Raw genomic sequence first — 26,247 nt, forward strand, 5'->3', positions numbered from 1 at the left:
GAAGCTATAGGTCTTAAGGTTCAAAATTGTTACGTTGAAGTCATCGACTAGTATAAGGGACGGACACACGGACGGACAGGTAGACTTAGTCACTAATGATAGGACACACGGGTACATGGATGGATGTGCAGATAGATGAACAGACAGATGGGTGGAGGGGCAGATGGATAGATGGATAGATCGATAGACGAACAGATGCATGGACGGACAGACAGTCGTGAAATCAGAACTGCTTTTCAAGTAGACCATATCTGCGCAAAACTCAAACTGTGGTAACAGTGCTGGCTATACAATCTTATAAATACGCACTCCTATCACACAGGCGTCACGTGAGCGTAACGACAATTGTAGTCGTGAGCGTAACGACAATTGTAGTGAAGAGCCATCCGCTCATTTAAGAAGCAGGGCCGCCATCCTCACTGGTGCAAGCGCTACATATCAGCTTACCTCTTTAATGTTTGACCATGTTGCTGTTGGCATCGTCGCACAATAGTAAACATGCTACTCTTAACCATACGTCTGTGCGTATAACATTTGCACACATCTTGAGCGTCATTTCATAACATTTCGCCCAATAAAAACGTTACAACACAGTCACCTTCCCTGCGCATGCTTCGCATAACAGATTCCCAAGGTACATGGGATCTGCCTAATTTTTTATTTGGTAGAGAGGGAGCGCAAAACACCAGCTTGGAATCGCACATATCTCTAGTTCATTAAGAATGAACGCGTATAAGATGGAAAAACCGGAAATCGTGCAAGGCGTGCCGGTGCCGCTTGAGCGAAGTATGAAAGCTGCATCGAGGAATCAAAGAACTTAGGAGCTGCTCTAACGTCGCTCTCTGTGAAGTTTACGTGCAGAGTACTGGACGGTTTCTCATCTCTCGTTGGCATGAGAACGGCGGAGTATAGAGAGGAAGTCATATTGCATTAACGAGTGAGAAAAAACCATGAGGGCGGCGTGGTGCACGTGCCATAGCGATCATAAATAAGCGGTGCTAAACACACTTGGCGACTGCGATACCAATAGCAAATCATTTTCTGCGGGTATTTTCTGCTCTTGCACTGAAAGAATGCTATATGAACATTTAAAGTTGGACCATAAGACAGAGATGCACCTGGAGGAAAGGGAGGTTGTGAAAGGGTTCTCAATCCCCCACCCCTCAAAAGCTTTGCACGATTTAATTCAGAACAGCAGTCGAAAGATTCGCACGGACAACCGATCAAGACGAGATACCTCCCTCATCTCTGCCGGCACACGCCTAGAAAATGAGGGCATGACGTGCGCGTATTAACGGCCGTGCGTACACGGCAATGCAGTCACGTTGGTCTTCTACGTAATCGACTATGCTCTGATGTGGCAGACAGTGGCACATGATACTGAGAAATTTTTAGGGGCGAAGCACCTTATAGCGGCACCCGTTCGTCCCTCGCAGCCGTTGTATTATGTAACAAGTATGAAATTTTGACCTCCAAGGTGGTGCCGGTGAGAAATTTCTTCTGTGCGTTGTTGAACAATAAAAAATAGGGCTCAATGTACATGCCAACGGCTTCCAACGGGGAAGGAGAGACAGGAGCATTTGGCTTCCAGTTAACGCCCACGCTGCGATCCCCATTAGCAGCTATTGGCATGTACATTGAGCACTATCTGACAAAAAAGGGTTGCTACGTTATACTCGCTGGGTGTAACCTCCGTAGTTTTAGAAAGGTTTAGCGTGCGTTGAGCCGCAGTGCCATGAATACAATGAACTAGTATACATTATGAACCCGAGGTGGTTAAAGGTGGGAAGTAGATACGAAGCGCAAGCCGTAAGAAAGTAAAATCCGAATTCTCCTGTCTCTCATTTCCCATTAGCAGCCATTGGCATGTACATTGAGCCCTATCTGACAGGAAAAGGTTGCTACGTTATACTCGCTGGGCGTGACTTCCTTGGTTTTAGAAAGTTTTAGCGAGCGTTGGGCCGCAGTGCCATGAATACAGTGAACTCGAGGCGGTAAAAGGTGGGAAGTAGAAACGAAGCGCAAGCCGTAAGAAAGTGTGCTTGTGCTACCTCTCGTTGAGTCCTTGGAATGTGCGCTGCATGGCGGTGCTTCTATATGGGGAATATATGATTAAAATATGCGAGATGGTGGTACTTGGAGTGTTGAATAGATAGACGAACGGGCAGATGCATGGATGGACGCATGAACGGACGCAGGGGTGGATGCATGGATGAACGCAGGGACGGACGCACGAACAGACGCACGCACGGACGGGCGGATGGACGTATGGACGGTCACACAGATGTACGCATGGACGGACGGAAGCAAGAACGAATGGACGGACGAATGCTTCGCCCCACTCACCATCATTCACTCCGTGGATATGGTGCCAATTTTTTTAACACTTCATGCGTAGTTCATGTAATTTGTTGCTTGAACAGATCAATAAAACGCTAGATAAATAATGAGACGCAATAAAGGAATGTGAGCGTCTTTTTTCATTTTACTCCCGCGAATCGCAACGAGATGCGGGGCTAATGTGGCGGCGTTTCGCATGCGTTAGTGTCCCCGCGGTCAGCGCATGGAGCAGACGACCACCGTGGAACGCTCCTACGCGTTCGCGCACTCATTTTGCTCATCTATTACACCACGTTTAAGCCAGCGTTTCCTAACGATCTCGCAGACATACAGTTCCCTAATATACACTAGAGGGAACTCTGGCGCTAGTGTATTGGAGCTGCAACGCACGGCCCTTCAGCGAGCATGGGAATGATGGGTAGTACACACATTTGTCTAATCTTCGTACTTCTGGCCACATTTTGGCTTCGTGTGCGTGTGCGTGTGCGTGTGTGCGTGTGTGTGTGTGTGTGTGTGTGTGTGTGTGTGTGTGTGTGTGTGTGTGTGTGTGTGTGTGTGTGTGTGTGTGTGTGTGTGGTGTGTGTGTGTGGTGTGTGTGTGTGTGTGTGTGGCTTGAAGCTGTTTTCTCACGAAACGAAAATCAGAAAATGTTCAGCGGTTGCGCTTCACCACCTTATTCTTTTAGACTTACCTTTTTGATTTGGGTCACAAAGTTGAAAAGCGATGAATCTTTATTTTGAAACAATACCGAAACACAGCAGTACACTAAGCCGCAAGTACAATTCGCCGCCCACAAGTACGAAGACTAGGCAAATGTGTGCACTGCCCATCATTCTATGGTCACTGAACGATCGCAGAGACAGAGTCCCGTCTAGTTAATTTTAGGAAACTTTATGCCCGCAGAAACAGGCAGAAGACCACAAAATAACGCTTGTCAACAAAACAACGCCGGACGTGTTTGAGCACGTCATGCGCACGTCAACTCTTGGTCGGAAGCCGGAGAGGGTGGAGAAGAGATTTGGCTTGCGAAAGCTACGCGGAGAAGCGGCAAGGGTTTCGAGCTCACCTCCTCTCATTCTCGTTTCGCGCCGCCTCATAAAACCCGTTTTCTCCGCTCGTGATGAACCAATTCAAAAAATTTTTGTTGCAAAATGTTCCTCATCGGTCAACCAACAACTTCCACTGTCTAACTAAAATTTGGTATGGGACCTGGTGAGTGGCCCTTCAATCAGAAGCTTCCAGGTATATTTAAGGTAGAGAATATTGTCACAGGGTTGTGAAGTCGTCAAACAAACAGACAGTAAGATGAAGGTTTAACTGCTTGTATGTGCGAACTGGTGCCCTGTAAACACAAAGTCGGATCAACAGTACGAGGCCTGCACTGATAGCGGCGAACGGATCGTCAGCCGTCGATCAACTGACAAGCGGCGAAGCGCGTCGGCATTTATACACGTGCCGTCGAATGTTCTAGCGTTATCACTAGTGGTGACGTAGGCTCCAGAATAATCTGTATAGTTCGCGGAGTTAGCGTGATCTTATAAAAATGACCTACCACAGTCCTGAAGCTTCTAGAAAACTGCAGGTGTGGTTTGCGCTGAGAATACGTAGCGTATTGGAGCGATAACAAAACTTGAGAAAAAGAACGTGGCATTGCCCCCCCCCTCTGAAAAAGGCATCGTCCCCATGCTTTAACGGAAGATGAAAGCACAACAATATTGCAAGAATAGATAGATAGATAGATAGATAGATAGATAGATAGATAGATAGATAGATAGATAGATAGATAGATAGATAGATAGATAGATAGATAGATAGATAGATAGGTAGATAGATAGATATATAGATAGATAGATAGATAGGGTTTAACGTCCCAAAACCACCATATGATCATGAAAGACGCCGTAGTGGAGGGCTGCGGAAATTTTGACCACTTTGGGTTCTTCAACAGGCACCCAAATCTGAGCACACGGGCCTACAGCATTTCTGCCTCCATCGGAAATGCAGCCACCGCAGCCGGGATTCAATCCCGCAACCTGTCGGTCGGCAGCCGAGTACCTTAGCCACTAAACCATCACGGTGGGGCAATATTGCAAGAAAGTACAAGCAATAAACTATAATACAGCACTAATACAATAACAAAGTACACTGTTTCAGCTCGTTAACTCGCATGAAACGGCTTGAGTCACGCGACATGGACGACTTCGGGTCACGAGCGGCGTCGTTGAAAGTTCGTGATGAAGTCGGGGACAACCTCGTAATCGAGTTGACGAGACGTCAAACCACCCTGTACGGTCTGAAGTACCGTTGCAGAAGCTTTTCACTGAGTCCCCGTAGGCGTATCGGCGTCCACGCCCAAACACGTTCACCGGACTGGTACTCCACGAAGCGTGGTCGAAGATAGTAACGGCGGCTGTCGGTCATCCGTTGGTTCCCGATACGGAGGCGAGCGAGTTGTCGAGCTTCTTCGATGCGTTGAAGGTACTCATTAACATCGAGGTTTTCTTCGTTGGTGACGTTAGGTAGCATGGCGTCGAGCGTCGTTGCCGGGATTCTTAAGTAAACCAATTTGTATGGAGATATCTGCTTCGTAATTGCTAACCGAGTAAAGAAAACATTAAAATTCAATCAACCAAAGGCACAAGCAGAATTTCGAACTGGCTACTCAACAATTAACCACATTCATACTATCATTCAGGTAATAGAGAAATGCTCAGAGTAAACCAACCACTATACACTGCCTTCATGGATTACGAGAAGGCGTTTGATTCAGTAGAAATATCAGCCGTCATGCAGACACTGCGGAATCAGAGCGTAGATGAAGTATATATAAACATTCTGGAAGAAATCTACAGGGGATCAACTGCTACCATAGTGCTTCATAAAGAAAGCAACAAAATACCAATCAAGAAGGGTGTAAGGCAGGGGGACACAATCTCCCCAATGCTACTTACCGCGTGCTTACAGGAAGTTTCCAGAAGCCTAGAATGGGAACAGTTAGGGATAAGAGGTAATGAAGAATACCTTAGTAACCTGAGCTTCGCCGATGACATAGCATTGCTGATTGACTGGGTGGACGAATTGCAACTCATGATTACGGAGTTAGACAAGGAGAGCAGAAAGGTGAGTCTTAAAATTAATCTGCAGAAAACGAAAGTAATGTGCAACAACCTCGGAAAGGAGCAGCACTGCGAGATAGGTAATAGTGCACTTGAAGTTGTAAAAGACTATGTCCACTTAGGGCAGGTAATAACCGCAGAGCCGAACCATGAGATCGAAGTAACTAGAAGAATAAGAATGGGGTGGAGCACATTCGGCAAGCACTCTCAAATTATGACAAGTAGATTGCCACTATCCCTCAAGAGGAAATATAACAGCTGTATCTTGCCGCTACTTAGCTACGGAGCAAAAACCTGTAGACTTACAAAGAGGGTTCAGATTAAATTGAGGACGACGCAGCGATCAATGGCAAGAAAAATGGTAGGTGTAACCTTAAGAGACAAGAAGAGAGCAGAGTCGATTAGGGGACTAACTGGGGTTAAGGATATCATAGTTGAAATAAAGAAGAGGAAATGGACATGGGCCGGGAATGTAGCGCGTAGACAGCATAACCGCTTGTCATTAAGGCTAACTGACTGGATTCTTAGAGAAGGGAAGCGGGTTAGGGGGAGACAGAAGGTTAGGCAGGTAGATGAGATTAAGATGTTTGCGGGTATAAATTGGCAGCAGCAAGCAAAGGACCGAGTTGACTGGCGGGACATGGGAGAGACCTTTGTCCTGCAGGGGACGTAGTCAGGCTGATGATGATGATGATGTTGTTGATTATGATGATGATGATGATGATGATGAGGATGATGATGATCATGATGATGATCTGCTTCGTCTCCTGCACCGCTGTGATGTATGCGAAGGTCACGTACGGAAGAATGGCGTCCCACGTCTTGTGTTCGTCATCCACGTACATTGCCAGCATGTCGGCGATGGTCTTGTTTAGCCGCTCGGTGAGGCCGTTGGTCTGTAGGTGGTACGCTGTCATCCGGCGGTGGCTTGTCTGGCTGTATGCCAAGATCGCTTGAGTTAGGTCGGCAGTAAATGCCGTTCCTCTGCCGGTGATGAGGACCTCCGGGGCGCCGTGACGTAAGACGATGTTTTCGACGAAAAACTTAGCTACCTCGCATGCACTGCCTCTGGGCAGGGCTTTTGTCTCAGCTTAGCGGGTGAGGTAGTCGCTAGCTACCACAATCCACTTGTTTCCGAAAGTAGACGTCAGGAACGGCCCCAGTAGGTCCATACCGATCTGCTGCAATGGTCGGCGAGGTGGTTCAATGGGCTGCAGAAATCCCGCTGGCCTTGTCGGTGTGTCTTGCGTCGCTGGCGATCCCGGCATGTCCTCACATAACGAGTGACTTCGGCGGTAAGACGTGGCGAGTAGTACCTTTCTTGTATCCTAGCGAGCGTGCGGGAAGCACCAAGGTTCCCTGCCGTCGGATCACCGTGCAGGGCCTGCAGGAGTTCGGTCGCAGGGCTGAAGGCCTCACAAGGAGGTACTTGGCTCGAAGCGTTGAGAAGTTTTTCTTTTGAAGAAGACTGCTTCGCAGGAAGAACGACGCAAGTGCGCGCTTGAATACCTACGAAACAAGTGGTTGTGCCTTCGAGTCATTTTATTAGGGCCCTAAGTTCCGGTTCGGCCCACTTTTGTTCAGCGAAGTCGCCCGTAGTTATCGTTCCCAAGAAGTAGTCGTCATCCGGGTCACCGGGCGGTGGTGGGTCGACACGCGCACTTGAGAGACAGTCGACGTCGGAGTGTTTCTTGCCGAATTTGGAAACAATGGTAATATCGTATTCTTGAAGTCTCAAGCTCCATCGTGCCAGGTGACCTGAAGGGCCTGCCGTAGAGGTAGGGTCGAAATTTCGACGTAGCCAAGATGATCACGAGGCACTCCTTTTCTCTTGCGGAATAATTTACCTCTGCTGGCGTAACTAATAATCCTTTCCAGTCCGTCAGCCCTCCGCACAAGAACGGCGCCGAGACCTACGCTGCTTGCGTCAGTGTGTATTTCTGTCTCAGCTAATTCCTCGAAATGAGCAAACACCGGATGAGTCTGGAGGCATTGCTTTAGCTCATCAAAAGTGTCTTCCTGTCGCTTTTCCCACTTGCACTCTACGTCGACCCTAGTAAGGTTAGTGAGAGGATTGGCGATGCAGCCGAAGTCTTTGACAAACCGCCTATAATAGGAGCACAGTACCAGAAATCGGCGCACTGCCTTCTTTTCAGTGGGCAGCGGGAAAGTCAGCGATAGAGGCTGTATTCTGCGGATCGGGACGGACTCTGGACTCGTTAATCACGTGCCCCAGGAACAAGAGCTCCTCGTACGCAAATCAGCACTTTTCTGGCTTCAGGGTGAGTCCTGACGTCTTGATGGCTTGAAGTACAGCTTCAAAGCGCTTAATATCTTTGTCAAAACTCTAGCAAAAAACGACGACGTCGTCCAAGTACACAAGGCAGGTCTGCCATTTAAATCCTGCCAGTACTGTATCCCTAACGCGTTGAAAAGTGGCAGGCGCCGAACAAAGACCAAAGGGCATCACTTTACACACGAAGAGGCCGTCCGGTGTTTTAAACGCCGTCTTCTCTCGGTCTCTCTCGTCGAATTCGATTTGCCAAGAGCCAGTCTTGAGGTCCATCGACGAGAAGTACTTCGCGTTATGGAGCCGATCCAGTTGTCTATTCGTGGGAGAGGATAAACGTGCTTTTTGTGATTTGGTTCAGGCGGCCATAATTGACGCAGAAACGTAGGGTTCCATCCTTCTTCATTAACACCACTGGGGATGCCAATGGACTTTTGGACGGCTGGATAAAGCTATCCTGTAGCATTTCATCAACTTGTCTGTTTACGGCCTCGCGTTCTCGCGTCGAAGACCTGTACAGACTCTGACGAAGGGGTCTGGCATTTTCCTCGGTTATGATGCGATGTTTAGCGATTGGGGTCTGCCGAATTTTCGGCGACGACGAAAAGCAATCTTCGTATTGTGGGAGCAGGGTCTTGAGCTGTTCTTGCTTATGGTTTGGAAGGCTGCGATTGACATCGAAAGCTGAGGGAGGGGCTTCGTTTCTTTGAGCAGGTTCCACAGAATCGGCGAGGGCGAAAGCAGTGGTGGTTTCCACTATTTCTTGGATGTATCCGACCGTCGTCCGTTTTTTCACGTGTTTGTACTCATTGCTGAAATGCGTGAGCATAACCGTCGCTTTGCCTCCCCGCAGCTCTGCTATTCTTCTTGCGACACAAATATTTCGGGTGACCAACAGATGCTGACTGCCTTCAACGACGGCTTCCAAGTCAGGTGATTTAGGAGTGCCGACTGAAATAATGACGCTTGAGCGAGGCGGAATGGTGACTTGTTCTTCCAGCACATTAAAGGCATGGTGTCCTGTCGGCGTGCGCGGCAGTAGTGCTTCTTCTGTCGATAAGGTTATATACTTTGTTCTTAGGTTGATGCCTGCACCATGTAGGCATAAGAAGTCCATGCCAAGGATGACATCTCTCGTGCAACGCTGTAGGACTATGAAGTCTGCAGGATAAATATGGCCGTTTATGGCGACTCTCGCTGTGCAGATTCCTGCCGGTGTTACTAGATGACCTCCGGCTGTGGGGATTTCGGGGCCTTCCCAAGCTGTCCTTACTTTCTTCAACTTCGCGGCGTACGACCTGCTGATGACGGAATGGTCGGCTCCGGTATCGACGAGAGCGGTCACACTGTGGCCATCGAGAAGAACGTCAAGGTCCCTAGTTTGCCGTCTCGCGTCGCAGTTAGGCCATGGCGTCGGGTCACGGCTGCTTTGACTAGTTCTGCTGCTTCCATGTTGCGTCGTCAGGTCACCCTCGGTAAGTGAGGTTTCGCCGTCAGGACTTTCCCTAGTTGTCCTCGTGTTCGGAAAGCTTCGCCACAACGTCGTCGTCGGGGGATCTTCGGTAGTTCGTCGCACAGCAACCGCACCTCCATCGGTTGCTGCCCTTAGTTTCCGTAATACGGGCTAGGAGACCGGCCCCGCGTTGGGCCAGAGTACTGCCGGTGGTGCGGTGACATGCGGCAGCTGGGCGACCATGAACAGGAAGGACTTCGTGGTGTCCATTGTGTTCCTTCCAGGTAGTCGGTGATGTCCCGTGGTCGTTCCCCAGGCTGCGGACGTGGTGAATTGACAGCGAAGCCACACAGCCCCATCTGTTGGTACTGGCAGCGTCGATAGGTGTGCCCAGCTTCACCGCAGCGGTAGCACAGTGGGCGGTGGTCAGGGGTGCGCCAGACGTCAGTCTTCCTTGAAGCGTAGCAGTAGCCGTCCGGCAGGCGGTATGGCATTCGCGGTGGTGGCGGCGGTGCCTGGTGGAAGAACTCTGGCGGGGCTATGTTCTGACGAGGGCGTGGAGGTGCGTTGCGGTGCGCTGCAGTGGCGTAGCTCATTGCTTCCGGTTCGGGCTGTGGTGCTTCTGCTATTCCAAGCGACTGCCGATCTTCTTCGCGGACAGTGACAGGGATCAAAATAGCTTGAGGCTGTGTTGAAGGTAACAACTTCCGCAGCTCCTCCCATACGATCGCTCGAATCGTCTCGCGCAGGTCATCGGTACTGAAGGCATCGGGGCAGTTGAATGAGACGCGGTGGTTGCATTGCGTTGTGCGCATCTCAAGCGCCCTTTTATAGTTGTGGCCTCGGCAAGAAATTCACTGACAGTCTTGGGCGGTTTCCGGACATTTCCCGCAAACAGCTCCTGCTTAACTCCGCGCATGAAGAACCAGAGCTTCGTTTGCGCAGCCATGTTGGAGTCGGCGTGTCGAAAGAGGCGGGTCATCTCTTCGATGAAGAGGGTTACACTTTCATTAGAGAATAGCATTCTTGCCTCTAGCAATGTGGCAGCCCTTTTGTTGTAAACTATGCTCATGACCGGGCTCAGAAACGTCGTCTGAAAGAGTTCCCAGGTTCGTAATGTGTAATTCGTGGTTTCTACACCACGTCTTCGTGGCGTTTTCTAAGTAAAAGTAGACACGGCGTAATTTTTCCTCAGGATCCCAGCTGTGCAAGGTGGCGACTCGGTCGTATATTTCGATCCAGCTTTCCGGGTCCTCACCTGACGATCCATGGAACATTGGGGGTTCCTTGGGCTGTCGAGAACGACTGGAGCTTGCTGCATGGGGCCAGTCATGGTTGCTGCAGTTGATGTCGGGATCCTGGGCTGCCTGGCTGCTTGAGAAAGGGGCCCGTACTCTGGTTGTAGTCCCCTCTGCCTGCGGCTTGTTCGCTGTTCAGGGTTGGCGTCCGTGTCTTCTTTGCCGCGTGGGCTGGGTTCGCGGCTTGAAGGGGGCGTCCGGAACACCAAAGAAGCAGCACCTCCACCAGATGTGACAGGGTCGTGACGTCGACAAAGAAACAGACCGTAGGATGAAGGTCAAACTGTTTATTTGGGTGAACTTGTACCCGGTAAACTGAAAGTCGGCTCACAGTAGCAGACCTACACAGATAGCGGCGAACGGATCGTCAGCTGTCGATCAACTGACAAGCGGCGAAGCGCTTTGGCATTAATACATTTGCCATCGAATGTTCTAGCGTTATCGCTAGTGGTGACGTAGGCTCCAGAATAATCTGTATAGTTCGCGGAGTGAGCGAGATCTTATAAAAGTGACGTACTATAGTCCTGAAGCTTCTCGAAGACTGCAGGCGCAGTTTGCGTTGAGAATTACGTATTGTATTGGGGCGATAACAAAACTTAACAGAAAGTGGCATTGTCCTGTTTGCGGACAGTCAAGACAATATACAGTGACTGCTAGATATATGTGGAAGAGAAAGTGAGGCCCTAGAAGTAGTATTTAGTGCAACAAAAAGTGAATAGGTGATATTTATGGTCACAAAGACCAGGCAGTCTCAATACAGGGCCAAGAACTACCCAGGGTAAGCGAGTACAAGTACCTCGGAGTATGGGTAAATGAGGGATATGCGGAAAAAACACATCGGTAGCAAAGAGAAAGAAGAATGCTGCAATAATGAAGCACAGAGCGTAAGGTGGGTATAATAGGTACGAAGTGCTTCGAGGTCTGTGGTAAGGCGTAATGGTTGCAGGGCTTACATTTGGAAAGTAAGTCGTGTGCATGAAGTCAGAGGTGCAGTCAGGAATGTATGTAAATCAAAGGACTGTGGGGTGCCTCGCGTTGGGCGCTAACGGGAAGACGACGAAGGCTGTAATGGGGGATATGGGATAGACAGGCTTTCAAGAAAGGGAAACTCAGAACAAAATGATATTTGATAAGAGGGTTAGGAAAATAAAGGAAAGTAGATGTCTAGCGAAGGTGTTCACGTATTTGTTTGTTTAGGAATAGCGCTGACACAACGTGGTGGAAAAGAGGCTCACCAGCAAATACACGGCTCGCAGCATATGCGACATTGCCACAAGGAGCATTAAGGGAAAAGTCAGAGAGGCGGAGAGGATTTATTGAATGACTGCGATAAAAAAGGAGGCAGCGCTCAGTATAACTACCAAAAGAGCAAAAACAAAATTAGAATGAAGAAGTTTTATGATAATTCAGTGGGAAACGCTTTACTGTCCGGAGCGAGATCCAGTTGCCTTGAAATGCGTAGTGATAAAGCGAGACTCAATAAAGAAAAAGAACAATGTGCATGCTGTGGTGGAACTAAGGAAACCATGGAACATGTTCTGATTGAATGCGGCGATATGCACCCAGGCATACGTGTGGGCACAAGCCTAGAGGAGGCTTTGGGTTTTAGAGACAAACATGGAAAGCTGAACAAGTCCACGATAGAAGCAAGTTAGAGACGGTTAGAGTATATTGGTGGAAAGAAAGTAGAGATAAATAACAGAAATAATGGAAATATTGGGTAATTCTTCTTGTAGAGGCAGTGAGTTCGAACGTAAATTTACCATAGTTTTGATTATCATAGAATCAATTTATTTGAAGTAGATATGACATCAGGCTAAATTAAAAAAACGTTTTCTGTGCAGGTTTTTTCTTACGAGCCTGGCGGCACACATATCACCGCCCCGTGATAAAGCAGACGCTCTTAGCGTCCATCCATTCACGATGGCGGCGGAGATCACGGCTTAAAGCAGAGAGCATGGAATATGAGCGTGTACAATGGTATTTTTCAAGTGCAAGGAACACTCGGATCAGCGCTCGGATCTCCAGAATACACTGTAGGCAAGTTTTCATCTGGTGATGCAGTTATTTTCGCCTAATTCACGAAGAACAGCATGGCAACTGCTCAATTTTTCTTATATGTATCGCTGTGATGGCGCATGTCTTCTCGTGCAGTATTAAATGCGTAAAATTTCTTAGTGAACTTCGGCGACTTTAAGCGTATCTATCTATCATCCATCTATCATCCATCTATCTATCATCCATCTATCTGTCATCCATCTATCCATCTGTCATCCATCTATCCATCTATCTATCTATCTATCTATCTATCTATCTATCTATCTATCTATCTATCTATCTATCTATCTATCTATCTAGCTAGCTAGCCGCTTACGACGTTTAGCTCTCCTGGCCGTTTAGATAATGATACCAATACGAAAGTTAGTATGGCATAACATGACTGTAGTGCGAGCATAGTTCATAATCTTAAATTTAAAACCATGGCCTGTATGTAAATAATGTCATGATTCTGATTTGGTGGTCTTACTGCTCTTGTGGTGGTTTTGTTCACAAGATTTCTTCGCTTCTTGGTGTTGTGAGGCCGCATTCACTCGAAATTGGGTCGCAACGGACTTCTGCGATTACCGGGACATTGTGGACACAAGAATCGCACTGGTGGGTGGACTATTTGTACATTACTAAGTTACTTTCGTGACGACGACGCTGAGTGAGCAGCTACAGACGCCGTCGTTCAGGCAGCAAGATGCGAAACCCTATAAGGGGAAGCAAGATGCCACCGCTGCCATGTGAAGAAACTATGGTCGTTGTGAGGGCAAGAGGCGGTCTGTGTATTAGCAAGTGTGGCACGACTGTCGGGGCAGAGGCTATATAGAGTGCGGCGGGGCTTGGTCCGGAAGAGAGAAACACGGACACAATGTGCGCTAATCACCTGCAAAATGTTATGGTCGTCAGTACTTCGAGCCAAGAGAATGTTAAGCGCTACGTTAACGTTGAAGCTATTGCGGCAGCCGGACAGCGCCATAAAGTCATTGCATACGTGGCTGCTCCGCATACCACCTGCAAGGGAGTCATCCATGGGTTCCCTCTTAGTGTTGATCTAGGAGCCTTCGACAGGAAGATTGTCAACGCGAGAAATCCACTGGCCGTCCGAGCAAAAAGTATCAAGAATACTGGCGTCATCATAGTAGTGTTCGACGGGTACAAGGTTCCGAATTATGTTTCCTATAGAAGCAGCCTCATCAAGTGCACTTTATACAAAAATCAAGTTGATGTTTGCTATGCCAGCGGCCGACTAGGACACCGCTATGACGTCTGCCCAACGCCCGAAGCTTCAGTCTGCAAGGCTTGCATACAAGCTATCCAGCAAAAAGAGGATCATATTTGATCAATATGCAGTTTGTGTAGCGCAAAGCACCTCACCGCATCTAGGAAATGCCAGCACCGATATCAGATACCCTATGTCGTCAGGCGCAGGCGAGGCCTGAAGGCCCGCGCCCCTCGGGATAGGTCTCCATCCGTCAATGTCGATGGCTTCCTCGAGCTCAACGACTGTCAGCAGCAGGGCCAGCCCGGACCATCGGCTCCTGGAGGCCGATTCAAATCACGAGGGAAATCCAGAACCAGAGGCAGCTGCAGGAGTCGTTCCACGTCCAGGTTGCATCTCGGATCCCGTTCGAAATCCGGGGCCCGCACCATGTCCAGGACATGGTCTCAATCCAGGGGTGGCACCAGACCACGTCCCCGCTCTGGTGCCCGTTCCGGATCTGGTCTCGGACCTGGCCAGAGAAAAACTGACGCACCGAGCACCAGACCGGACCCCTCGCCCAGGGCAGACTGCGGGTACGCACGGGGACTCCAGCTGTCCGGGACAGTCCACGCCACCGAGGACCAGAGCAGGGGCAAGTCGAACCTATCCTGGGCTGACAGGGTTCGTAGTAATGACAGCGAGCAGCCCATGCAATGCGACCCGTCCCCAGAGCATGCTAAAGATGCGGAGATGTTACGATTGAAAAAGGAAAACGCCGAGCTTAAGGATACGCTTACTAAAATGGCAAATGAAATGGCGGAGTTTAAAAGAATGTTGAGCACGATGCACAGGAATACTGAAGGTGAAACCACCGATACGCTGGTTCCGGCTCCTATTGGAGAATGGCTCATGGCAACCAAACGCAGAGTGGTAGTAAGCAAGCTTAAGAACACGGTATCTCAAGTCGATGAGATTAAGCAAACGCTGGTTAAAATTACAGAGAACATTAAGATGGTGGCAGGGAGTGTTGCTAGCCTTACGGAGAGTGTTAGGCAGATGCAGGCTGCATCTGAATGTTCATAAAGAATGTTGAAAAGGATACATGGGCCAACACCGCCATTGATTTTAGCAGTGACCACTACGTTCTGCAAACTTCTATTATAGTGGACCATAGCAGAGTCCAAGAGTTCACGGTAGTTGACGGGAATCTTTTTCGCAGCATTCGCGGTACAAGGGTCAGTGCTCCTGATAATTTCGAAGAATGGTGTGAGGGCATCTGCAGAGATACCACCACTGCCACCAAGAAGCTAAAGACAGATTTAAATGCGGAGATGATGGACAGTAGGCTTGCCTACCTGCTCGAAGCCAAGACAGCTCTATTTTATCGATGAATGAAGCAGAGGCACAACCGTAGGCTGCGGCAAAGAATATCAAAATTGAACAAAGAAATCGAACAACATTTCGACACATTGTCCAACAGCAGTGGGACGAGCTGTGCGAGTCCGTCGACAGTCAAATCAGAAATAGAAAGTCCTGGCACCTTCTGAAGCACCTCTTGGACGAGCACTGCACTAGAGCCAACCAGAGACACACTTTAGTCCTTGCCCTTCACAAAGCCACCAAACAACAGGGGGTAGACGAACTCGTCACCCGATTTGTTTCCAAGTACCTGCCGGTCGAACAAGAGGACAAAGAACGCGTGTTCCCTGATAATGGCGGCCCTCCTCTACCTGAACTAGACGAAGACTTTTGAGAAGCTGAAATCAGGAGAGTGATACAAATGCTCAATCGCAAGTCGGCACCAGGGCCAAACGTGATCACGAACAGAGCCCTCAGAAACCTCGACGACGCATCTATAGAACGCCTAACTGATTTCATAAATGAAGCATGGAAAGTGGCAAGGGTTCCTGAGGAATAGAAGCTAGCTGACACAGTACTGATTCCCAAGCCTGGAAAGTATCCAGGCGTTGAGAATCTTCGCCCCATCTCCCTCACGTCGTGCGGGGGTAGGGTGGCAGAGCAGGCGATTTTAGGCAGACTTAACGATTACCTGGAAGGAAATGAGATTTATACGCACAATATGATAGGGTTCCGTACCGGCTTTTCAACGCAGGAGGCAATGATGCCCATTAAGCACAAAGTCCTTGACGGATACTCTAGAGATACAAAGGTTCTTCTTGACCTAGACCTAGAGAAGGCCTTTGACAACATCAAACACGAATGTATTTTGGAGGCTGTGGCGAAACTCTAGCTTGGGCCCAGGCTGTACAACTACATCAAGTCGTTCTTGTCTGAAAGAAAAGCGAGGCTGCAATTCGGGAACTTCTCTGAGGACGTACCACTCGTACATCGAGGCACGCCCCAGGGGTCTGTGATTTCTCCGGTGCTGTTCAATCTCTGTATGATCGGACTGTCGAAAAGACTGACTATACTCGGTGACAGCTTTTCTTGACATTGGAGCGAAGGCTACGGAGGCGGGGCCTCCACACATTTGTGTTACTACGCAAGTAGTCCAGCAGCTTGCAGCCGATTTTGGTTCCAGTTTCGGTTTTCGCTTGCTCGCAGCGCTAGTGTGTTTATTATAGCAAAATGTATGCATGCAAAATGGGAACGTCAAAGCTAAACTTTGATGAAAGTGCATACATGCAGCTAGTTACTGTGCTGTTTATATACTGGTACATATAAAATTTTCCATTGTTCAGAACGTTTCCCCAGCATTATTCAGCCTTTATAACAGTGAAGTTTAGGTTCCGTGTTCAGCCCAGTATATACGGGTACGCGCCACACGTGATCGAATATTAACGTTTAAGGTATTGAGCCCTGGTACAGGCGAAATGGAAGGCCGGTTGCGGCACGATCCGGCCACGGGCCTGTCTTGTTTCAGTTTTGCTGTATTCGGTTTACGCCCTCAAAGGCTGTTAGCAATGATCGGCGCAGACGGCGCCTCAATGTTGGAGAAGCCTCACAATTGTTGTAGATCGTTGTTAAGATTGCGCGCAAGACGCGAACACTGAAGCTTATTTCAGAGCTTGCGCGGCCACCAGTGATAAGGCTGGAAAGTTCGATGCGTGATGTATAAAAGACGGCGCGTCCCAACGATGAGCAGCTTTTCCACGGCCGATGCTGTGCTCGCCGCTGCAAGAGCAAGCAGCAGACCCAGCCGGCGTGCGGAAAACGTGGTGTCGTCCAAGAAATGAAAAAGAAAAAAAATAGGGCGCACGATAACTTCTTTTCCATGAACAGCGTCCTATACTTGTTCTATCCTTATAATGAAGAAAGTTTTATTTATTCAGGCCAAGTAGCTATTAGAATCAGAAAATAAAATAGGTACTATTTCCTGGCGCGCGCGCATGCACGCGGTTCGGCTCTATAGCTTCCACAGTGCTGTCAAGAAAAGCTGTCGCCGAGTATAGCGTGGACGGCATCAAGCATACCATCTATGCCGACGACATTACAATCTGGTGCGTTGGCAGCAGTGAAGACCGGGAGCAAGATGCCTTCAAGAAGCAGTCGCCGAGGTGGACTTGCGCCAAACGGAACTCAGATGCTCATCCGCCAAATCGGAGCTCCTGCTCTATAGAAAAGAACGAGGTGGCCGTCATAAGGGATGGAAACCCGTCGAAGAAAGCGATATACACATTTACACGAGTGACGGGGAGGAAATTCCGAGGGTAGACACCATCCGGATTCTCAGCATGTTTATTGAAGCGAAGGGTGGCAACGGCACCGCTCTGCGGAAGATTGTCGCCAAGACTGACAACGCTTTTCGACTCGTCCAAAGAGTCTCTGGGAAACATAGAGGCCTTGAAGGGGCACTCACCAGGTTTGACGATTTCGAGCTGACAAGCGCAATGCGTAGACGACGCGTTCATGATCACGTCTGCCAAACTTTGCAACGCTACGCGTCGCGGAATCGGGTCAAATTTCAAGATTAAAACTGCTCCCCCTCCCCTCTGCCGCCACACGCGTATAAAATGAGGGCATGACGTAGGCGTAGGAATGGCCCTACGTACACGGCAATGCAGTGACGTTGGTCCTCTACGTAGACGAGTCCGCTCTGACGTTGTCAGCAGTATACCACGTGACATGGCAAAAATTATTTAAGACAACATGCGTAGTTTATGTATTTGTTGCTTTAAGAGATAAATAAAACTTTGAATAAATAGTGAGACGCAATAAAGAAATGTGCGCGTTTTTCTTTCATTTTTTACCGGGAAATGCTACGAGAGGCGGGGCTAATGTGCCAGCGTTTCACATGCGTTCGTGTCCCTGCGGTCAGCGCATTGAGCAGACGACCGCCGTGGAAAGCTCCTACGCGTTCGCGCATTCATTGTGCTCATGTACTCTACCACGTCTAAGCCAGCGTTTCTGAACCATCCCGAAGAAACAGGCAGAAGACCATAAAATAACGCTGGTCAACAAAGCAATGCTGCTCGTCTGCTCGGGGTTTGGACTTGTTTCGGCACGTCATACGCACGTCACCTCTTGGTCGGATGCCGGAGAGGGTGGGCAAGAGATTTGGCTTGCGAAGGCTACGCGGAGGAATGACAAGGGTTTCGAGCTCGCCTCCTCTCACCCTCGTATCGCGCCGCTTCAAAAAACCCGTTTTCTCCGCTCGTAATGAACCGATTCAAACATTTTTGTGGCAAAACGTTCCTGATCGGACAACTAACAACTTCCACTGTCTGGCTAAAATTCGGTATGGGGCCTGGTGAGTGGTCCTCTAAGAAAGACAATTTGTTAAGGCTCATCAATGCGTTTGTGCTCTGCCACTTTACCTACACCGTTTCTATGCACAACTGACTTAGGTCGGAGTGGGACGAGCTCGACGTGATTATCATAAAGAACGTCAAGAAAGCACTGGGGCTTCCCGTACGAACACACACCGAGAACTTACTAGTGCTCAGTAAGCACAACTCTGCTGCCGAGATAGAAGAAGCGCAGTAACGCTCGCAGCTGGCTCGCTTGTCCAATACGACGGCTGGTCGGTGCATACTTGGTGAGCTAAGTTTTAACCCTATAGAGCTAAAAATAAATAGCGTGCGTATATCAAAACATATGCAGGAAAACGTCATTGTTTCCCAATACCCCGCAAAACTCACCCTGTACACAATGAGGGACGTCGTCGGGCAAGGGCGACGGCCCTACTGAAGCAACTGGAAAGTGGTGGCGTAAATGCAAGTTTCGTTGACGCTGCAGCATATCAAGACGGCAAAAAGTTCGCAGCGGTGGTCGTGGACCAGACGGGCTTGACTACGAACTGTGCCACAGTACGCACAACGAACCCCCCGGTGGTCGAACAAGTGGCCATTGCACTCGCTCTGCTAAATGGTCGGTGCGAAGAAATGTACAGCGACTCCAAATTCGCAGTCAGAGCATTTCAAAAGGGCCGCATATCAACACAGGCAGCCAAGATCTTGAACAGCTCCACCAGCGATACGATTGTCCCTCACACCATACATTGGTTCCCCGCGCATGTCGGCTCCGTAAACGGCGTTGCACTGAACACGAACAAGTCAGCCCACACAACAGCGCACGCGCTCACTGACCGCGCTGCTCTCGACCTGGGCGACGGCTCCAGTGCCGACGACGCGGGACATAAAGACACACCTACTACACACGACGAGATTACCAAGTTCCTTTTATTTTATTGTAACCGCATTTAATCTCTCCCGTGTGTGTCTGAGTCGTATTACTTTCCTATGTTCCGCGCTAGCTGTATTGTATCACGCTTCGTCGATTATGTCGGTACGCATTTTTCTCGCCTTTTTTTTTGTCAACAAACCTTGCTCATTCTGAAGCGCTGCATTGGCTTCAATGTTTGTAAATCCCTGTTTTTCTTCTATATTTCCTCCCGACATTTTTTTTTCTGTTTTAAGCTTCTGTTGTTTTCTTGCCTTGGAAATATCCAATCAAGTGTATCTGTCACCCACTCCTGCCTACGACTTCGCATAGAAGTCGGCAGTATCCACTAAATAAAATAAATAAATAAATTACTACATGGTGAGGTGGGCATTCCCAATGCCATATTCAAAACTCAATAGAGCACAGAGGCCGTCTCGTTGCGCTTACTTCAAACCCATTCGTACCCGTCATTAGCATACCTAAATGCAATTTATCCTCACAAATTCCCTGATGCCGCCTGCGCCGCTTGCGGGCAGACCACTTCATTAGCACACATGCTCTAGGAGTGCAGGTCGCTTGGACCGACTTATAGCAAACCCGAGTGGGAGGCACTTCTGCACAGCCCAGAACTTCAGGACCAAATCCTGGCCGTCCAGTGTGCCCGCGACAGGGCCGTCAGGCTAGACCTGCCGGTCCCTACGTGGGAGTAGCCGGGTGACGCGTGGCAACCTCAGCATCTGCACTGGATCATAATAAAGTTGTTCTCACTCACTCACTCGTTCACATGACATGTTACAAAACTGCCATTGTAAGACATGATCGCATGTTGAACATAAGCGACAGACCCTAACTTGAAAATCATGACATACGTGTCATGTAGCAACATGACTACATGCCACTCATGATGCACTCGCGGCCATTTCGCTAGCGTCGCATATACCAAATTTGATATTACGGTAGGTGAATGGGTGAAAAAGCTATATGACTGGTGCAAACATAATATTCATTAGATGCGTGCCATGTATTAACATGACTACAAGCCACGCTCATGATGCGCTCGCGGCCGTTCGCTAGCTTCCCATATACCGAATTCAGTATTACATGACGTGAACGGACGACATAGATAAATGACGCATCCAAACAGGATAATCACGACATGCGTGTCAGGTAACAACATGACTACATACCCCACTGATGATGTGCTCGCGCCCGTTTCGCTAGGTTCACATATGCCAAATTAGGTATTATGTGACGCCAATGAATGACGAAGGTATGTGACTGGTGAAAACGTGATAATAATGAGATGCGTGTCATGTGCGAACATGACTACAAGCCACAGCCAAGGCGCGTATACATTTCGACGTGACCCGGCGCACGTGCGCGCCGGCGTTCGTTTTGTCGCTTCAGGCTGGCATTACCACGCAAGGCGCCGGTCCTGCCATATACTCGCAGGCGGGCGCCGCGTTGTGTTGCTTTGACGCATGCGCGTTTCAGCGCGTACGGCTTCCCTACGTCTCGAAAATAGGCAGAGGCAGTAGAAAGCTTTAGTACTGCGTACTCTGCGTACGTGGCGGCGTTGCGTACGTAAGGACGCCACGTTCTGCGTAGTGCGCATGCGCAGACCGCAACGCACACGTATCGCGTTACATACGCAGCCGCTACGTACGCACGCATGAGATGCGTGCGTGCGTACTTATGAGGTGATCGCGCCGCTCTCGATCAAGTTCGCGACAGCGTGAGACTTCGTTTTGCAAAATGGCGGCATCGAAGGCAAGCACCGACCGGCTCTGTCGCTTAAAATATGGCCATAATCTGGCTATAACACTTGGATTGGCTCACATTGGCTGTCAACAACACGTGCTTCTATTTTGATCTACCAGATGACGCAACACGCTTCACGCTCGTTACGTACGCGGGTACTACGGCGTACTAAAAGCCGATTAGTGGCAAACGAAGCCACGTATCGCAAGGCGCTTGCGTGATGCGTACGTAGCACCATTCCGCAGTACTAAAACTCTCTACTGATGTCTGGATAACGCATCGGCGTCAAATGCAGCATGTCGCATTTCGAGCCGGTTGCTGTCGGGTCGCGCCGACGTACGCTGGTCGCGCCGGTCGCGTCTGGCGTCACACTCTAGAGTGCTCGCGCTTTGCTAACGTAGCGTCGTTGTTCCCAGAGTGCGCGCACGTCGATGCTACATTGGAGTGTATTGGGCCCTTCATAATCTGCTCGTGGCCGTGTCGCTAGCTCCACCAATACCAACTTTTGTGTTACATGACATCAATGGATGCAAAATATATTACTGGTGCAAACATGATAATCCTGACACACGTGTCATGTAAGAACATGACAAGATACTACGCACATAGCCTGCTCGCGGCCGTTTCGCTAGCCCCACGTGAGGTGACATCATCATCACGTGACGTGAATAGATGGCGAAGGTAAACGACAAAATTCAATAATGATAATCATGTCACGGTAGTCGTGTAGGACATAAGTTACCTCCACCTCATAACCATGTGGTGATTTGAAAGTGGCATATCAACCTTCCTCATTCGTTGATTGATTGATATGTGGGGTTTAACGTCCCAAAAGCGCCTTATGATTATGAGAGCCACCGTAGTGGAGGAAATTTCAACCACCTGGAGTTTTTCAACGTGCCCCCAAATCTGAGCACACGGGCCTATAACGATTCCGCCTCCGTCAGAAATGCAGCCGCCGCAGCCGGAATTCGATCCCACGACCTGCGAGTCAACAACCGAGTACCTTAGCCACTACACTAGACCACCGCTGCGGGGCCTTCCTCATTCGTACTTCGTATATCATCGATTCCCAGTGTACGTGGAATCTGCCAGTTTTTATCGAATACAAAGTAGTTCTTAGTGAACTTCGGCGACATTGAGCATATCTATCTATCTATCTATCTATCTATCTATCTATCTATCTATCTATCTATCTATCTATCTATCCACCTATGACTTTTAGCTCTCCTGGCAGTTTCGGCAATGGTATCGATACCAAATTTGGTATGATATATCATGACTGTAGGACGCACATATTTGGCTAGTCATAAAATAAAAATCATGACATATATGTCAATAATGTTATGATTTACATTTTAATGTCCTCCAGCTCTTGCGGCGATTCCGATCATATAGCATGTTGCAAAACTGGTATGATATGGCACGATTGTATGGGAAACACAAGTGACACACCCTATTAAAATCATGAGATTAGTGTCTTGTAACAACATGACTACATGCTACGCTCATGAGGCGATCGAGGCCGTTTCGCTAGCTTGACATTTACCAAACTCGATATTACGCGACGCGAACGGACGACATAGGTATATTACACATCCTAACATGATAATCACGACATGTACGTCAGGTAAGAACATGACTACATGCCACACTGATGATGCGCTCGCAGCCGTTTCACTATCTTCACATATGCCAAATTTGGTATTACGTGACGCCAATGGATGACGAAGCTATGTGACTGGTGCAAATATAATAAAAAATGAGATGCGTGTCACGTGAGAACATGACTACATGCCAAATTCAAGGCACCATTACATTTCGACGTGACACGGTGCGCGTGCTCGCCTTCGTTTATTTCGTCGCGTCACGCCATCGTTGCCACGCCAGGCACCAGTCCTGTCCTCTACTCACAGGCGCGCGCAGCGCTGCGTTGCTTTGACGCATGCGCGTTTCAGCACGCCCGGCGTCCCTCCGTCACGAAGGAGGGAGACGCATCGTCTCCCTCCTTCCGATGCGTCTGGGTGACGCATCGGCGCTAAATGCAGCAAGTGACATTTCGTGCCGGTCGCCGTCGGGCCGTGCCGACGGATGCCGGTCGCGCCTGGCGGCAGACTGTAGAGTGCTCGCGTTTTGCTATACCGTAGCGCCGTTGTGCCCAGCGTGCGCGCACGTCAACGCTACATTGGAGTATATTGGGCCCTTCATTATGCGCTCGCAGCCGTTTTGCTAGCTCCACATATACCAAATTTGATGTTACGTGACGTCAATAAGTGACCAAATATATTACTGGTGCAAACATGATAATCCTGACATGCGTGTCATGTAAGAACACGACAACGCACCATGAACATAGCGTGCTCACGGCAGTTTTGCTATAGCTCCACAAATACTTAATTTGGTATCACGTGACTTGAATAGATGAAGGTAAACGACACATTGAAACATGATAATCATGACGCGGAAGCCACGTACGGCGTCATTCACCTCCACCTCGTAACGTTGTGCTGGTTTTTGAGTGACATAACAACATTTCTCATGTGTGCTTCGCATATCATTGATTCCCACTGTACATGGAATCTACCAGTTTTTTTCCCTCACAAATCATTTCATTTCGACGCTAAATACATTGACTTGACAAATATAAGGGTGTTTTAGCATGCTTCCTTTCTTGAGGTATTTATGGGTAGACATTTTCCTAGTTTCCGTCAGTCAATAATATTGTCCTTCTATTGTAAAGCATCGTTTTACTATTTAACGTGCACTTTTTGAACTTCGTGACCCAATTTGGAAAGGTAATTCGAAAACGAATAGGGTGGTGAAGTGCAATCGCTGAACATTTGCTAATTTTTGTTTCGTGAGAAAACAGCTTCAAGCCACACGAACACACACGGAGACAAAAGCAGGCAAGAAGTACGAAGTTTAGACAAATGTGTGTACTACCCATTATTAATTACCATGCTCGCTGAAGCGCCGTGCCATGCAGCTCCCATAGACACTAGGGCCAGAGTTCCCTTTAGTGTATATTGGGAAACTCTATGCCTGTGGCCACCGCCGTGCCTCCGCCGGTGCTCCTCCCAACCACGGTGGCGGCTGCTTCCTGGGTGGCTGCGTCGCGGCGGGTAAGTTGCCTCGTGACTAGATGGGCGCGCTCGTTACGATTGGGCGAGATGCTGCTGAGTCTTTGGCTGTTGGCGTTGCGGCTGCTGGTTTCACGGCTGTGGGTGTTGATGGTTGCAAAGTCCTCCATGTGCTCGGTAGACTACTTGAGGGCCTTGTCAGTAATCTTGCCTGACGCGAAGTCCCCAGCCCTGGCGCTAAGCATGCGTGCCACCTCCTCGGATGCCCAACCTTTCATATAGCTCGGAATTGCTGATTTAGAATCGCTAGTAATCAGGGTAACGTCTGCACCACTGTGAAGTACCGCTGAAGTTATGGTCATCTCTTCTGCAGCTTCGGCTGATGGCAGCCATGCTGATGCCGTGACCCGAACCTTTCCCGTTGTATCCAGGACCACCATAGAGAAAGCAGGTCCCGCTGCCGTCGTGAGAATATAATCTACGTGCACCGTACATTCGACTGCATTTAAATGGTCACACGTGCAGTGTTTCCGGAAGTACGCATCCAAGAAGACCACAAAAAAAAGCAAAGGCTCGTTGTGAGTGCTATGCAACGATTGTTTTATATCAAGCACACGATACTTTGAACGATGGTGCATTCTTTCAGAAAAAGCTAAATGTTTCGGTGTTAGTTTTTGCAACGCTCAACGTATCTAATAAACACCGCAAAACTCGCAATGCAAACGGGCGAATCTAAATGAATAAAACATGTCTGCGTCTTGTCCAGAGCCCTCGCAGCACCGGTGACGTTCAATCTATAGACGTATGGTGACTACCATCCCCCTGTGTCCTGCTTCAGTGCGACAGGATGTAAGCGAAACCGGAGAAGCTTTCTGGTTGAGTGCGAAATCTGCGGTGCTATGCGAGTGACGACCTCGCGAGCTTGCCAAGTGCTGGAGCGTAATTCCGCGTTTCGTCAGGTCAGTTAGGGTTCCTCTCGTGTTTGCTCAAGCTTACTTCTTTCTAGCACGCTCATGTCGCGGCGTGTGCGCAGTTATTCCACGCGAATGCGTCGCTGGCGTTCAGTGCAAACGAGTTTCGGCATCGCCGGTGGGCGCACGCTGTGCTTCATAAATCTGTTTTTGTGATGCATGTATCATGGTTATTACTAATGTTTCATATGTGAATACTTTGCAAAGCTTCGAAAAGTTCAGTTCTTATATCGCTGGTCTTCCCGACTCCCAGCATGCACTTTGCCTCTCGCACACCTTGACCTGTCTCTTTCAAGCCAGTGGAAGGTTGCATAAAAAATGCAGAATGATTTTTTCTTGCTTCATGGAAGCCACGCCAACAGTGCGGCAGCCTTTCTTACCCTCGGCGGCAAAAGCCATGGAGCGGAAGGAGAACGAACCATGCCCGCCTTTTAAATTAAGCTCTCTTTGTGCGATTGGGATGGCCAAAGAAATCCGCCGGCACAACATCCCGGAGGCCACGCTTCAGCACTCGTAGTCTCAGGTGGTTGCCCGCGTCGGGGCGCTAGTGTTTTGTGGTATTTAGCCGGGCGTTTCGAAATGACGCGAAATCACCCTGAATTACAGCACCAGGTTTTCTGGTGTCGAACGGCGTTGAAACAATTACGGTTAAATTTATGTAATAGCAGCCTGAAAGCTATAAGTTACCGCGAAAATAGTTGCAAACAATACTTTTGCCCTCCAGGGTCTCTTAAGCTTGCTGACAACTGTACATTCGTCCAAAAGGCAGAGGTACTTTATATACTACACCTCAGGTGCACTTCTCAAACCGAGCTGCATGTTTGAGGAGCCACCTTTTGCTCTTGGACACGCTCTCTGCCTTAATTCCGCTGTACCTTTGAACAAATACTGCCCCAATGAACGGGCGCATCCAACGGTTCGCCACATTGTTTAGCCCGTGCGTGATTTTATGAATGTTTGCAATTTTAGACACACGTTTCTTTTTCTTCAAGTGTCCTAAAAAAGTGGACGGAAGTTTTTCATTATTTTGTATCATCTGCGAGGGCGCATCACATGCCGAGGCGGT

The 26,247-nt window shown here is 48.9% G+C and overlaps 1 protein-coding gene across 5 annotated transcripts in view; it reads right to left on the minus strand.

The window, feature by feature from the left end:
* The window catches only part of LOC119180589 (receptor-type tyrosine-protein phosphatase kappa), a 631,290-nt gene that overhangs the window by 476,746 nt on the left and 128,297 nt on the right, over positions 1-26,247 (minus strand). The gene's annotated exons all lie outside the window — the stretch shown is intronic.

The sequence above is a fragment of the Rhipicephalus microplus genome, unplaced genomic scaffold (assembly GCF_043290135.1).
Source record: "Rhipicephalus microplus isolate Deutch F79 unplaced genomic scaffold, USDA_Rmic scaffold_14, whole genome shotgun sequence".
Classification (NCBI taxonomy): domain Eukaryota; kingdom Metazoa; phylum Arthropoda; class Arachnida; order Ixodida; family Ixodidae; genus Rhipicephalus; species Rhipicephalus microplus.